The sequence below is a fragment of the Varroa destructor genome, unplaced genomic scaffold, assembly GCF_002443255.2.
Source record: "Varroa destructor unplaced genomic scaffold, Vdes_3.0 BEIS01000006.1, whole genome shotgun sequence".
In the NCBI taxonomy this organism is placed as follows: Eukaryota; Metazoa; Arthropoda; class Arachnida; order Mesostigmata; family Varroidae; genus Varroa; species Varroa destructor.
In genome coordinates, this window is record NW_019211459.1 from 2,909,649 (window position 1) to 2,924,274 (window position 14,626).

General features: G+C 43.9%; 2 protein-coding genes across 7 annotated transcripts in view; one reads left to right on the forward strand and one right to left on the reverse strand.

The window, feature by feature from the left end:
• LOC111252247 (uncharacterized) overlaps positions 1 to 14,626 on the reverse strand; it is a 72,592-nt gene that overhangs the window by 43,280 nt on the left and 14,686 nt on the right. The window lies entirely within an intron of this gene.
• LOC147754747 (uncharacterized) overlaps positions 1 to 14,626 on the forward strand; it is a 94,707-nt gene that overhangs the window by 3,010 nt on the left and 77,071 nt on the right. Inside the window, exon 2 of the mRNA XM_086973691.1 lies at positions 5,309 to 7,200. The gene's annotated coding sequence lies outside the window, so the exon portion shown is untranslated. The remainder of the gene's footprint in view (positions 1 to 5,308; positions 7,201 to 14,626) is intronic.

Here is a 14,626-nt window from a genome sequence, read left to right on the forward strand (position 1 = left end):
CTTTGATCCTCGTTTGCGAAAGCATGCACTTTGAAATCGTCAACAATAAAAGTATGTTACTTTGCGAAGCATTATGTTTGTTAAATCTAAAACAATTTGTATTGTAAGGTTCCTAAATTAGGCCATTGGTGTTCCCTAAACAACTTTGAAGGAAACAAACTCTCTATTACTTGATTTTACACAGAAAAAAAACTACGATCTTTGAAAAGTGTTTTCCAAAATCAAGTACGACCAACAATGCCCTAAGTAACTGATTTATAGTTGTCGGTTTTGTTTCTAGCACCCCTTCTGGGGGATTGGAGCAACAGTGCCTTGTATTAACACCATTGGTGCCATCCTATCGCTGTAGAACATTCCAAATGATAAGAGCCGTGTTTCTGCTAGTATAGCCCGCCAACTTTTTCCGAACTATTAGAAAGTTGTCCGCATGTAAAGATCCGTTCAAATGAAAACTTCCTGATCTTTTTAGAAACATGTTCATTAGAAATCTCCAATTTAGGATTCGATGCCGTTAACATTATTTGCGAGTAAAATGTCCCTTTGTAGCATAAAGACCAACGATTCTTAGACTTCTTCCATCACCAAGGGCTTTTTCGTCAGAAATCAGTTCTTCATCATCTTCTGTATGGAAGATGCCTCGCGACCTCACATGAACAGGCTAGAAGAGCGCTGCATTCATGAAATTGAGTTCAGACTCATCGAAAATACACAGACGCATCAGGATGGGTTCTAGGTGACAAAACAGGAAGATCTGAATGAGCATCGTGAGGTACCTGGCGCACCTCTAATACATGCTTTGTATATTACAACGTCATCTTCTTGACCGCAGCAGAGTTAGCATAAGTGTTGTTATAGTAGATCGTTCTATACTTCTATCAATAGGAGTCATACCTTGAGCTTATGCTTGGTGCCGCCTCATCTAACAGGGAAGCCTGATAAAATTTTCACTTATAAGCTTTTCGCTGGACATGTTCCTTGTTGATCTACAAGTTGGATTGAAGCACGAATTATAGTGAAGCTCATAAGTTTCTCTTTATTAGGAGGTCTGCTATATAGTAGTGTTTTTTTTCCGATTTATCGACAGAAAACCAGTAAAAATTTAATTTATAGCAGCCGACAATCATAACTAGGGCACCTATATCAATTACCCTCCAATGAGTCACAAGGTTTTCGGATCCTTTGATTGCGAACCTATTCAGGCGGTCCTTATGAAAAGCAACTGACTTAACATCTACAAAGTGTCCCCTATCACTATCAGTTGAATTCAGGTTACCACCACTCTTTAGTGTAAACGTTCGCTATCCACGCAATTATTGTAACTTCCTATAAACCAAACGACCTGCCGTGTCGGACAAAGGCATGGCGACCTACGCCTGCCTATCGACTTACAAGCGGCCACAGACAGGAGATCAAGCAGCCGTCACAGTGTTGTTGAAAATGTAAAAGGTTGAAAATTTCGAAGTGTAGCAGATGCCAAAAAAAATCGGCCTTTTTTTAATGGCAAAAAAGGCGTGACCTGGTGTTATAAGAGTTGAGCTTTGAAGCGTTGGCGTTCTAGAACGATAAAAAAAAATGAAAGACACAAATGCACATTAATAAACTATTAGTAGGCCTATAAAATCAGACGTAAATGAACGAAATATGTGGTAATGTACATATAAAAAGTGTTTACAAAGCGTATACGAAAGCACAATTCACTTTTTAATTAATTTCGTCCCTCGAATACTGGTGATTTTAGCTCCGTTCATCAAAATCATATGTATTTCATCATAGGAATATAGTTGCTAGTATTTTATAAGCTTCCAGCGATTCACACAGTTATCAGATATAAGCCAACCATGCAAAAACACAATTGTTATACAATGCATATGGGTCTAGGGGCGGTTCGAGTGGCATTTAAGGTCATCTGAACTAGACATAAAACATAAACGAACCCTGAGAAAGATAATACCTTTATTTGCTGGCACCTAGAAATAGCTTTCATACCCATGGAGAAGAAACGGTAGGCTCGTTTCTTTATATCTAGATGTTTACTAAACCGTTTGCTCGTCTCACGCCTACGAAGTGATGACAGCGGCCTATCGTTCTTATCGCGTCCGATTCTTAGCTAGCTAGATACGTTTACATGATTTATTTTCGTCATGTGGCAGTGCGCTTATTGAGCGCCACAGCTACGTCTTATGAATAGCAAAAAACAATATTAGGTTGACCAAGCAGCTTGTCGCCTGGTTATGCTGTATCGGCTATTCTTTTAAATATATCATACCATGTACCTATTTTGTAGAGGAGCCTATACTTGCTTGTATACACAATCACTGGCGTTAGAAATCGAATTCCACAGAAACGCCGAATTGTGCTGCTTATGTCGCATTAAACCGCTTCATAAAATTTTCGGAACAACAAAACAGTAGAAGCAAGCGACGGTCATCAAAGGCAGATTCAGCTCAGCGTAATTTGTACACAATACCAAATGTAATGGTGGTTATCCAGATCTGGTGTTAGGGGAGCACAGCACAAGGTGAGGCTTCGGATGAAAAGGCCAAACAGGACAATGGCCCTGTTTATAGCGATAAACCCTATCTCGCACTACAGGTGTACGCTCAGAGTAATACTAATAGGGATGTAAAAAGAGAAAAAGATTGATCGAAGAACGAGTGGGCGACAAAAAACAAACCGCCGCAATAGTAGCCAATTTTGAGGTCAAATACAAGAAACATCTTTGATTGCCTCAGATTGGCAGACTGCGTAGCCAAAGAAGCTTCCCACCGATATACGCTTCGTTTCCGTTACGTTCATTCTCCTCTTCTTCGTCGCTTAGCCGATCAAAGGCTTTCGCTCCTTTCGTTGAGCTTCTTCACGTACTGAAGGGTACCAGGGTCTCTCAGCAGCGAAGTTGCCTTCGCTTCAGTCGACCGTCGGCGGGATCGTCTCCTCATTAGAGAGAAAGCTTTCGGTGGGCGCTTTCTTACTTCCTGCTAGCAACCTCCACTAACGTCACCGCCGCCCCACCTCTTCGTCTAATGCCAACGGATCTCCCGACCGTTCGCTCGCCTACTGCTACGCCTACTCCCTCGCGCCTTCTTGCAGTTGCTTCTGCAGGCGCTAGCTTTGCTTCTGCTACTGGTACCGTTTGTGTCACTTCCGCTGTCGCTCATTTCGTGATTTAACTGCATCTGCTGCTAGTGGCTTGCCCTTGTTTCGACGCGACGAGAATCGGATGCCGCACGCAAAGCTCAGACGATCAGTCGGAATTTGCCGAACTCGTTAGAGGTGAGGTCCGATCGCCACTGCTGAAGACAACGATGACGGTCTTCTCTCATGGCCAAGCATGGCCAAGCACTCAAACCCAGTTCCATGTATGTCATCGTCTCAACCACCCTTTTTAGAGAGGACAATCAGCAGTAGCAGCACCGTATAATCGACCGCCTGCCAGCACACCAAAGATATCTCTCCTTTCTTCATCTTTCCCTTGCTTTAGTCTTCCCAGCGCTGGTAGTCCTTTCGATACTGTATCTCATATCTCGCGCGTTGTTTTGCTTCAGCCATTCCATTAATTCAAGCTCTTCCGCGACGAACAATCCCAGAAGAAGAATAGAAAAAAAAGGATCGCTGAAAGCTACGGTAGGTCAAATAGACAGGCAGGCACATAGGTACATGGATGCCGACTGGCCGGCCACGCATCCACTTCTCCGTGCTACCCAACTTCTTCAGAAAGAGGAATATTGGGCAATAGCAATACGGAAATCAACGGTCATTTGGATCCCTTTTGGCTTCAGCCTATCTTTTCATCTTGGTTCTCCCTTCGTTCGATACCCTATCTACCTTTATCCCTTCAGTGTTCCGCTGCTGAGATTCTAGGTTACTGATATATAGCCACCGATTTTCTTGACTCTTATAGGTCTTTCGACTTCTTCTTCTTGACTTTTGGTCGGTCGGTTTGGCAGCCTTTGCGCAAGTTCACTTCGAGACTCAAAAGGAAAAAGATTGGCAAGTGTCTACGTCAGCGGAAAGGAGAAAAGGTGTCGCTGGCCTTCACCTGCTCTTCTGTATAAGGTTACCGGAGTGTTTGGCCGGCCTTTCGAGCAGTAGATGAGTGAAATTCGATTGCACTAAGCGAATTGCGATATGGATTGTACAGCAAATGGGAAAGAAAACTTTCCACGGATGCCACCCAGTTTCTTCAGTTTCTAAAAGCAGTCCGTAAATCGGTCGTGCTAGATCGATTAGCTAATGTTACGTATTGATCGTGATAGTGGGTCGAGTTTTACGGAATACTCAAAGTGTTGTAAATTATTAAAAATATTGCTTATAGAAACACAATATAGCTATATAAGTGCGGTGTTTTATATTGTACATTCCGTTCGTATTGCTAGGATGGCTGGCTGATTTCAATAAGTAAGATTGCTTATTTTTTCATACTTACATATTATAACAGAAACATAGCATCGGTCAAAGTAAATACTGCTCTCAATCATCACCTTATATTTTGAAGGTGTCTTTTCAGTAACACTTATTCTCCCGTTCTAACTAAGCGTCGTTCATTGCCTTCTTTTGGGATGGCACGCACGGATATATAAAGCGTTTTTCGTTCCTACTGCCCTTGCAAATACGTTCCTTCTTCTAACTAAGGTGATGGATTACGGATACAGGTAACAGTTACTCAGACCTGGCCGAAACTGCCAATAGATAACATGACAGAGCTGTGTAGAGATGCTAATAGAAGCAGGAAGAATAATAGATAAAGTACCCTAGTAAATATATAGTATTTGCCTTGATCTCGTTTCCGGTCATCATGGTGAAAGCTCCGCGTCAGCTGCTTGTTACAAAATGTGTTTATTATACTTCTCTCGCTTACAAGTTGATTAAACGCATGTCGCTCCTTAAGCAGAATGTTGACAGGAACGGACCAGGCCATGGAGTATGTTGAAAAAATCAACTTGTGGCTGCTGCACGAAGCTGATCGGAGACAGGGTTTCAACAGGCTAGAGAGGAACACCTTAGAGAACAAGGCAGTTTAAGATGGCAGCTAGCCAACCTGTTTGGGCGCTCGTTCGGTCGTCCACATCGTGCCTGTTTTTGTGAGCTAGTGTATATCCAAAGGTCCGACTGAATTTAGCAAAGCGACGGTGATGATGACCATACCAAAGAGGGGGGCTCGTTGCAGCGGTAGCGGTGACGGACATGGATTACGATAGGCCAGCTGGCGCCACCTGCAACTACTAATACTAGTAGCACTATGGGCTGAGTATTATACGTAATGCCTTTCCACGGACACCCTCTCATTGCAGCCACTCTGTTTTTCTTGTAGGCCAATCTACAGGACTTCACTGCCACCTAGAATGTGCTGGCTATAGCTGTTATCACTGGTGGTCGAATGAGCCTTCACAGGCCTCCGCAGGTTCAACGGGGAACTGTCCAGCCACCGACAATGATGAGATGTACGAAATGGATAAGTAGCCATGACGAGAATCCTTCTAACACTGTCCAGCTACAGCCAAAGACGGCATAGATCTTTCTCCAAAGGCTTACCCGTCTAACAACTAGAGGATTTCGACGACTCATCTAGAGTCATTCACTGTCGCTACTACATGTATGTATGGTAATGAAGTCACTCTCTCATCACTAAGCCGTTTTTCGCATCGTCTTTCCCTCAAGCTGTTTCTTCATGAATTCTTGTAAAAAAGTTTGCGAGACCTCGTACAGGAAAAAAACATCAACGACAACCAATGCAACAATGCCATCTTCTTCCCAGTCGCATTCACCTACTAACTCTGGCCGCGTCCTTCATGTTCGCGCGCTGTCTTGCTGTTTAGGCTGGGCTAAGATCTTTTTTGCGGTCTACACAAAAAATAGAAGATTATAGCAGTGCCTTCTCGTGTCCGTCACTTCATCACCGATACGAGTGAAGCGATAACGGAGATGTTGATATAGAAACAAACTTCTGCGTTTCTGAGATTGCAAAGAAAATATTGTTGTCACCTTCAGGGGGGGGTGAAAGCATTATCGTACTCGTATTCTTTACAGATAGAGATATATGCAGACGAAGGCTAACACAGATTAGCCTTTGTCAGAACAACCGGCTCAGTCCGCTGTTGGTTTACTTTTCGTGTAATTCTCGCTAGCAAAGTACCTGGGGCGATGCCATCTTTTCTTCGAAAAAGTCAAACGGAGAGGGAGAAGAGATAGCTAAGAAGAGGTCCGGGTTGTGGTAATATTGGTGGTAGCAGTGCTCCAATAGCAGAAGTAGTAGTTGTAAGAATCGTACTAGTGCTGGTCGTAATGTCCAATACTTGTAGCATTAGAACCAGCCATGTCTGCCAGCGATGTGACGCGATGGTCTTCACTCCAGTGATCTTCATGTCATCGTCGTGCTTGTCGTTGTTCACTTCGGCATCGAATACGATAGCACGGGTCGGCGGACCGAGTTGGCAATATTGAGGGCGGGCTTAGCCACGGCCGTCCATGAGGCAACAGTCTACAGAAAGGAATAGAGACGACAACGAACTGATGGGGAAGGACAAGGCATCGAGGAGAAGAACTAAACTGGGGGTGCTACTACTGCTGCTGACCGAGAATCCGCGTGCGCGGGAAGCAGCGAACAGGAAGCTCACGCTTCATAGAGTACCAGTAGCAGACCAGGACAGCCACAGCTCCTGAGTCAGGCGGATAGACAGGGATGAAGCAGCAAACTGTCGAAGCTAATGTACAACATCTACAACATGCAACGGAGGTTGACAGATGAAGTCACTGCTGAGCAACTCGAGCAGGTCAATATGCGGAGGGCACAAATGCATAACACACAGAGCATGGATTTAGCGACGCCGTTCTATATGCCAACAAGGCCACATAAAGCGACATAGCTTCCCGCTGGTTAGAAGCACGACATGAACGATCGGGATGGGAGAATGGAGACAGCAGCCGCGACTTCGATGAGCCGACAGTTTTTCTTGCTGGAAACCCCTAGCCTAGCACCATGCAGAAGTAGGCCATTCTGGCTACTGGCCCGTCTAGCCAGCGCCGGTAAGCGACGAGCACGGGCACGAAGGCTGACAGTCGCAGCAGACGCGCGTGCCCGGTCCAACTGGCCTTGCCAGGTAGAAGAATAACGGGAAGATTACCACCGCTGCTGCAGTTGTCGAGTCGGATAGATATCCAAGTGAATAAGCTTACTTATGGAATAGGAAATACAAATATTCAAAGGTGAGTAGATTTGCCATGCCATTGTAGGAAAATAAGACGTTATTTTCTCTATAAAATTCTTGTTACAGTGGAGTCAGAGTAAAAAAAAATCACTTGAGCTCTTCTCACGAATAAGCAATGGAATTTTTGCAAGATGTAACAGGTAGTCTTTCCAAAAACAAAAATATAAGCGACACATTTTATCGTTTCTGCTAGTGCTAAAATATACATCCATATTATTTTAAGCCTATCTGCAGTTATAACAGTTTTGTAGTAACCTTTTCAACGTTTTTCAATAGAATATAAAGTCCTTGCGGATTTTCCCTCTGAGCCATTGACAGGAAGATGAGCATGACCAAGACAAATATCGCAATTGTTTAACTCGTTATTTGCTGACAGCATTGGGCTTAAAGTAGAAAACACTACCGCTGTTATTGATATCACTTGGGGGCATATTAGATGATTGAAATAAAAAAGTTATCATCCCGGATAGTGCCTTCGCCATCATAAGCAGAAGTTAGGTGAGAATTATAGAAAACTAGTTCTCTAACAATGAACTTGCTTACACACGTAGACTATCGTTGCATTATTTTATCATTAGCTAAACAACCTCGACTCAGTTAAGACGAGCTATATGTATTTTTGTACTAATACATGAGAAAAATAGGCAGAAGGTTAAATAAGCTCTTGTAAGCTAGGATTGCTACAAGGACAAAAAGCTAAAGTAGTGTCTAATGTCGGACGAGCTATGACCTATTAGTTGCTTGATAGAGCCCTAAGGAAAACAGGCTCATAAGCATCACATTAAGGTCAATAATTCACGTCTGATACATACGCCGTTAGTTGAAAACGCTGAGTGGATGATTTGAGTTTTATGTCTGGTACTGCCGTCTATTCGATGTAGTGCCTCGTTCTAGACCGAAGTTTCTGTCCACCACGAGTACGTAATATTTACGATAAGTTCATTTATTATACAAAGCGTGGCAATTTAAATACATTCTATGACTGGTCGAATTCAAGGCATATTTGAAGGCCATTTTCTTCGATGAGTCGCACACCGTGCTAAATTTATCTCTCTCTACAACTGGAAAAGGCAGTGAAAAAAGCTGTACTCGGGTGTTCATTTATGTCCAGTGTAACTATTAGTTTCAAATCAGCGTTACATCTCTATTTGTTTTTGTTACTGAAAGTCAACGAAGGATCGTATAAGTACATTCTAAGGATGTAGTACTTGCGTACGCCTCATTACAGATGAAAAATCCTATTCACTATATTCAGGACTGCCTAGCGAAGGGAAATAGTTTCTCACTCGCAAGCAATCGTATCTCTCCGTATTTACTTAAGTGAAACCAAATGAACGACCACAAGTTCACTAGACGTTTCTTACATCCTGTAATACATAGCTAATGATACGGCTTTTCATTCGTATAGCTCTCTATTGTTGAATCGACGTCTAACACCTCGACGACCCTTCTTCGTTGAAAACCCCGCATTATCGGATATTCTAGTTTTCTCATTCTCCTTCCTGTTCGTTCTGAACGCCCAAGACCAAACCGTTAGACTCAGAAAATATCGATTTACTCCGCTCGTCAACCATCCAAGCACGAATAATGAATATAGTCTGAGTAACGCTTTTTAAGAATCGACATCCGACCACACCTATTCGCAAGGTGTCTACTATACATCGAATACTGTATAATATGGCACTATTTTTTGCTTCTTCCCTCTTAAATTGATGTACTTAGACTTGATGTTCCCGTGCTAATAGCGGAACAGCCATATGTACATGCGTTATACTCATAACATTACAGAAACCGGCCAATGGCAAGTTTGGCCGTCCTCTCAGACTCACTAAGAAAGGCCGAAAAGGGTTGAATTTATGCTGCAATAGCTACTGATTAGTGTGCTCTTTCAAGGGGAGCGAGTGTCTCCATATAGTATGTACTATACAAACGTTGTTTATTGAGTAGCAGCTCAATGAGTCTACTTCTTTTCGCTTCTCTTATTTTCAAGCAAATATAGCTAGCATATCTGCATAAACAGTGCTGCTACTACTATTGGCATGGCACGAGATCAACCACTGGAGAGTCCATGATTATTTGACCGCTTTCTTTCTAGTGCACATTTGTACTAGCAGAACCGACCTTCCCATAGGCATGTACGAGAAGGCCGGTGGGCGAACAACCTTTCGGCTGACTTACAAGCGACATCAAGAAAGCCATTACTTTGACTTGCTTTTCCGGTGCTGTGGGAGCGCAAGGTGCAGGCTAACTCCAGCCGAACGCTTCCTTCTGAGTAGTCGCGAAATGATAGGGGTAGTTCATTGCAGCTGATGAGCGGATGGTAAAGTGGCAAGGAGGAAAAAGCACGAAAGGCGGCCCTTGCAGGAACTGCAAAACTCGGTTCTCTTTTCGGTTTTTGCTCAAATGGCCAATGGCATCCTTCGGCGTTTCTTATAGGAAGATGGATACGGGCAACGGCTAGCATGTTGGTGGCAGGCAAACTGCGTCTTGTGGTTTGTATGGGTCCTATGGGGATCGGTGGCAGGAGGGAACGTTTGCGTAGGATGCAGTATGGCTGCCACGACCATTGCCTACACCGTTACTTGTAAAATACAACCGCTATAGCACGGTTACCAGCCATAACTGATACTACTACTGTTGCTTGTACTGGTACAAACATCAAGGGTACTTGTAGAGATGCTGGCTGAGGGAGAATCGGGCAAAAAAGCTAGCGGCGTTGGACTTCGCAGAAAGCATTGGTCGTATGAGAGGCACATCACATCCATTGCCTCCACCTTTTTGTTAACTCCACGGACACCGGCACGAGGCCTAGGATCACTATCCGTCTCGGTTCCACGCCCTCTGTTCCCCTTTCCAGCCGCGGCTGACCATCGCGGTCGGTCGCAACAAACCCGAGGCCGTACCCTTCGTGCGCACGCTGACAGATAGAGGGAAAGAGTAAGAGTAGTAGGACCGTACAGCTATGTAGGGGGCTAGGAAAAAAGAGGTTGCTGTAGTCATGACTGGGCGAGGGAAAAGCCGAAGACTCGATAAAGCAGCGGTGAAGGTGAGCCGAAGACTCGATGGACCCGCGTTCTGCTTGATGTAGATCGAGAGAAGAGGAGTGGGCTGCTGGTTGTCTGCCGCTAGCTGCTTTACCGCTGAATCCCGCTGCTCTTTGCCCGGCTCACGAGGCCATGCACGAGGGATATATATATATATATATATATATGGAGTATAGGGAAATCGCTGGAAGTGACTATAGTCGGTAGTGGTGGCGATGATAGAGGGGCGCCTATTTCTGTCTGTGGTAACGGTGTGGGTAGAAGAATTGGACGAGGACATCCTATTGGGGTCAGGGTTTTCGATCGGTCGTTCCTTCGCTACCTCGCCTGCTCGCTTCCAGTACGTTCGTGTGCCCGCCTATCGTTCGCGCTCGCATCGTACCGGCTACCCTGGCAGGTGCTGAGATGCAGTGCAGTCCACTCCGCTCCTCCCTAATACTTGCTCGGGTGACCCCGCGAACACTGCCACGCAAGAACGACAAACAGAGCGGAGCACGTCGCCGCTGCCGCCATTTCCAGTGGTCAGTCAGGTCGATCGGCCAGGTCAGGCAGCCTGCCAGTACACCAGTGGCTGCCTGTCCACTTACTGAGCGTCGTACAAGGAGCAGCGTATTGTGCACACATATATCGCACACATACGGGCGAACTGTGAGAGTCACGCATGTCTTTTCTCGGACAATGTCTATCAGTTGTGTGCTATTCAGCCGGTTGTGGTTATTATGACCTGACCCAGCTCTCACAATCAGCGCTTTGTTTTCTATGAAGTGATGGTCTCTGGCCATCACTGTGATAAAGACTCCAACCATCTATCCTGCGGGTGCCGTTATCGCGAGAATCAGATAAAATCAGAGTAGAGGCCGCGTGGACTGAATCGACCCAGCCTATCAGATTGATTAACCTAACCTGATATGGCCTGAAAATGGTATACATGAGGATGAAGAAGAAGAAGCGATAGTTGTCGCCAGTTATGGTTGTGGCCAGCAACCATTTCGCCATTAATATTCAGGCGACAGTGGCTAGTATAATCCATCTGTGACGTGTCCGAATTAATGGAACGGTGCGCGCACTTACTGAGGAAAGTTCACGAAATAGATAAAGAACCCTCGACCACTTGGAGTCACCAGTCAAGGTTTGCGCGACCGATGCTCGTGGGAGGATGCACGTATAACTGTCTGATCCCGCTTCAGTCGCTTAAAATACCAGCTTTTTGTCGGCAAGCCCAGCAAATACCGCACAGGTTTCTGTTAACGGCAGCACGATCCTACAGCAGGATCTGTGAGATACAAATACGTAGATTATAATAAATGATTGATACTTGTACACATTAATCGAATTCGGCGACGCTCCATACGAGTAGTGTGCGCTGCCTAGTTCTTTTTAAATAATAATTCGAAAGAGAAGCAAATATTTATCACGAACTTATCAATCTTGAAAGAAGCCCCTTATAAACTCAGTGCCAGCATATGCTGCTATGCCCCGTACTATAATATAGATGATTGGGACGAATCGTGGAAAGGAGTTTCAAGACCAGCATTGTAGGGCGAGAACACTGGCCAGTAGAAACATTAAAAGGTTTTAAAATTAAGCCGAAGACACAAGCAGCGCTTCGGTGTCTTATTGGGCAATGTAGCTTTCGCTGATATATGGTATCTCCCAAAAAAAGATGGGTCGCGTATTGCTTCCAGAAATTAGGTTTCCTCTTTGAGAGATGTTTCTTTTTACCGTTTTTTAAATATGTCTGCTGCGCCCCTACCTTCTTCTGTATTCTTAAAGTCGACCTTAATTACCAGTATGAGAAATAAAGGTCTAGCGATAAATTTAATCTCATCAATCTAACATTGTCAATTGACCGATGAAGGAAACCAGAAGCATCATCGGATTCGACTTACACACATCTCGTTAGTATCCTGGTGAGAGACTTGCAGAGATTAAGGAGGTTGATGGCCAAATCAGAGACAAAATAAAAGCTTCCTCAGTATATCTTGTCTTCACCTAACAGGCAATTCATAGACAGTTTGCTTACACCTGCCTTCCACTAATCTTGCTGACATTGTTGCCTAGCTTTAATACTTTCGCCCGGCTGTGCTAACCGATCAGCAAGATCCCCCGAAATAGGCCCGAAGATACACGAATTTTTAAACCTAAGTAGCTAATATACTAGTAGCAAAGGAAACCGAACGCTGGCTCAAAGCGTGCATTAACTCCAAAACAATTGTAATCAAAGCTCATTTGTTAAACGCATACAGCTTAACTACTCGATATGCAAGGATTAGCAAAAATTGGCTTTGCTATTCACGACGTAGTCGAACATGCTCAGCTTGTCAGCATGTGGCGGGTAACTCTGTATAGATCGAAAAAATGGGCTTTCAAATCGTGCCGCCTTTCAAACCGCCGAAGAGATCATATTGTTTTTGTTAGTGTGTAAGCACGACTATGAATATTTTGTTCATCGTCCATATCTCACGCCTCAAGTCCGTAGTACATTTAGAATTATCTAGCTATTGAACTTGTTTTGTTTTGCATCTGCACACGTGTACACAATAGTGCATATCTGGCCTTCGACAATAAGGCCAACATTGTTGGGAGTTGGATATCACCGACAGAAACAGACGCTACTGTTGCTGACGGTAAAGACGGTAGTGAATTTCATTCAGTTTCTACTGAATCCAGCATTGAATGATGTTGCCGGTTGCAATTCTGTGAGACACTCGATCACAAGACAGCATAACTGGGACACTTCTATGTAGTTAGAAAAGTCCAAATTGTTAGGTTACCAAAGACGTCCACTTCCTCTCCGAAGATTAAATCCATGTGATCGGCGATGCTGGGTTACCGGCCGCAACCCCAACAGTAGGTTAGCGACTCAAAACCCCTCTATGTCATCTTACCTATACGTACACTGTGATATATGCAAAAACAGGAATCCCAAAGGCCAATTAAGCAGCAACGATATATATATATATATATAAATATATATATATATATATATATATGTATATAGCCAGCGATTTTGAATTGTTCCCCAAGTATATTTTTGCATTTCGTGGATTAAACCATATCTTTAATGCAACGATACGTATTTTTTTCTAAAAATTACGTATTTAAAAGGAGAACTGTGCAATAGTTACTTAATTATGTATACTTACATTTCAATCGCAGTGTTGAAAAGATGGGATTATCCGAGCAAATTTTATGTTACCTACTGGATAGAAGCTCTTATTACTTTTAATGCTACTCAATAATATGATCGGAGTGATGAGCCGCAAGATCATAACCGGGTACAAGGAGGTTGAAACGTAATTGGGCAAGCATAGGAACTTGTACCGCAAATGCTCTGTAGGTATGAGGCTTCTAAATACAAGCACTGAGCGTCTCTCAAGATTTTCGGATATAGTCAACCATTACTCAGTCATGAGTCGGTGGCGCTAGCAACATTTATATGGGCAAAGACAAAAAAGTTGAATAGTTGGTGATCTGTACTCAAACTTCAGCGACCCGATTGCTTATTCAGACAGTTCGATCCTGAACAGCGTTTTGATAGCTTCCCTTTTAGATCACAGTTGAATCTTTCGGCATCCACGGGCAGAGGCATCTCTCACAGCAGTAGCATAGGGCGGTCTAACAAGTCTACAACCGATCTTTCGCGAAGAATCGAAGAAATTATATTCTTTATCTAATCGCGCCCGTTAACAACAGCAGGAAATGCCGATTGTAGGCGAACAAAACACACTATACGATAAATGAAAGAACAAGAACATCCGTGTTAAACGCTTTAGAACTACGATCACTGACCTAGGCATAGTGTGCCAATCTAAGCCATTTTTATTTCGCTTAAAATCATGTCTTCCCTGATAAAATTTGAAACACCGTTTCAATGAGCATCATTCTCTATGGTAGGCAAGTATAAAAGTTAATGAGGCATACAACGACACCTTGTCTTAGCACAGCTTCAAATCCCCCAAGATGCATTAGACCTAGTTTGATTCCTTATGCGGAATGAACCCTCTCATATTCCATGGTTTTCAATGTGTTCGGATATAGAGCCGTTTCTTCAGTGCACGCACTTACGGCTTACGAACTGCTGACAGGGACTAATTCTCTCTAGCGATTATAGTACACTAGATGGAATAATCCCCATGCGTAGCAAACATTACATTTTCCACAATGAAAGCTTTGACGGTCATAGCGCAAACAAAAACATTTTAGTCACTCGCATTTGTGGTCAGCGGTAATATCTGCCTTAGCTGCGTCTGCCAGCTAAAAAGGCCCGTCCATTATCTGTTTGGCATGCCGAATACATTCGTGCCCTTGAAAAATGCTGCTAAAACCCTTAGCACGCCAGAGAGCGTCACCTGCCACCGCGGGCTCTCTCCCGTCAGC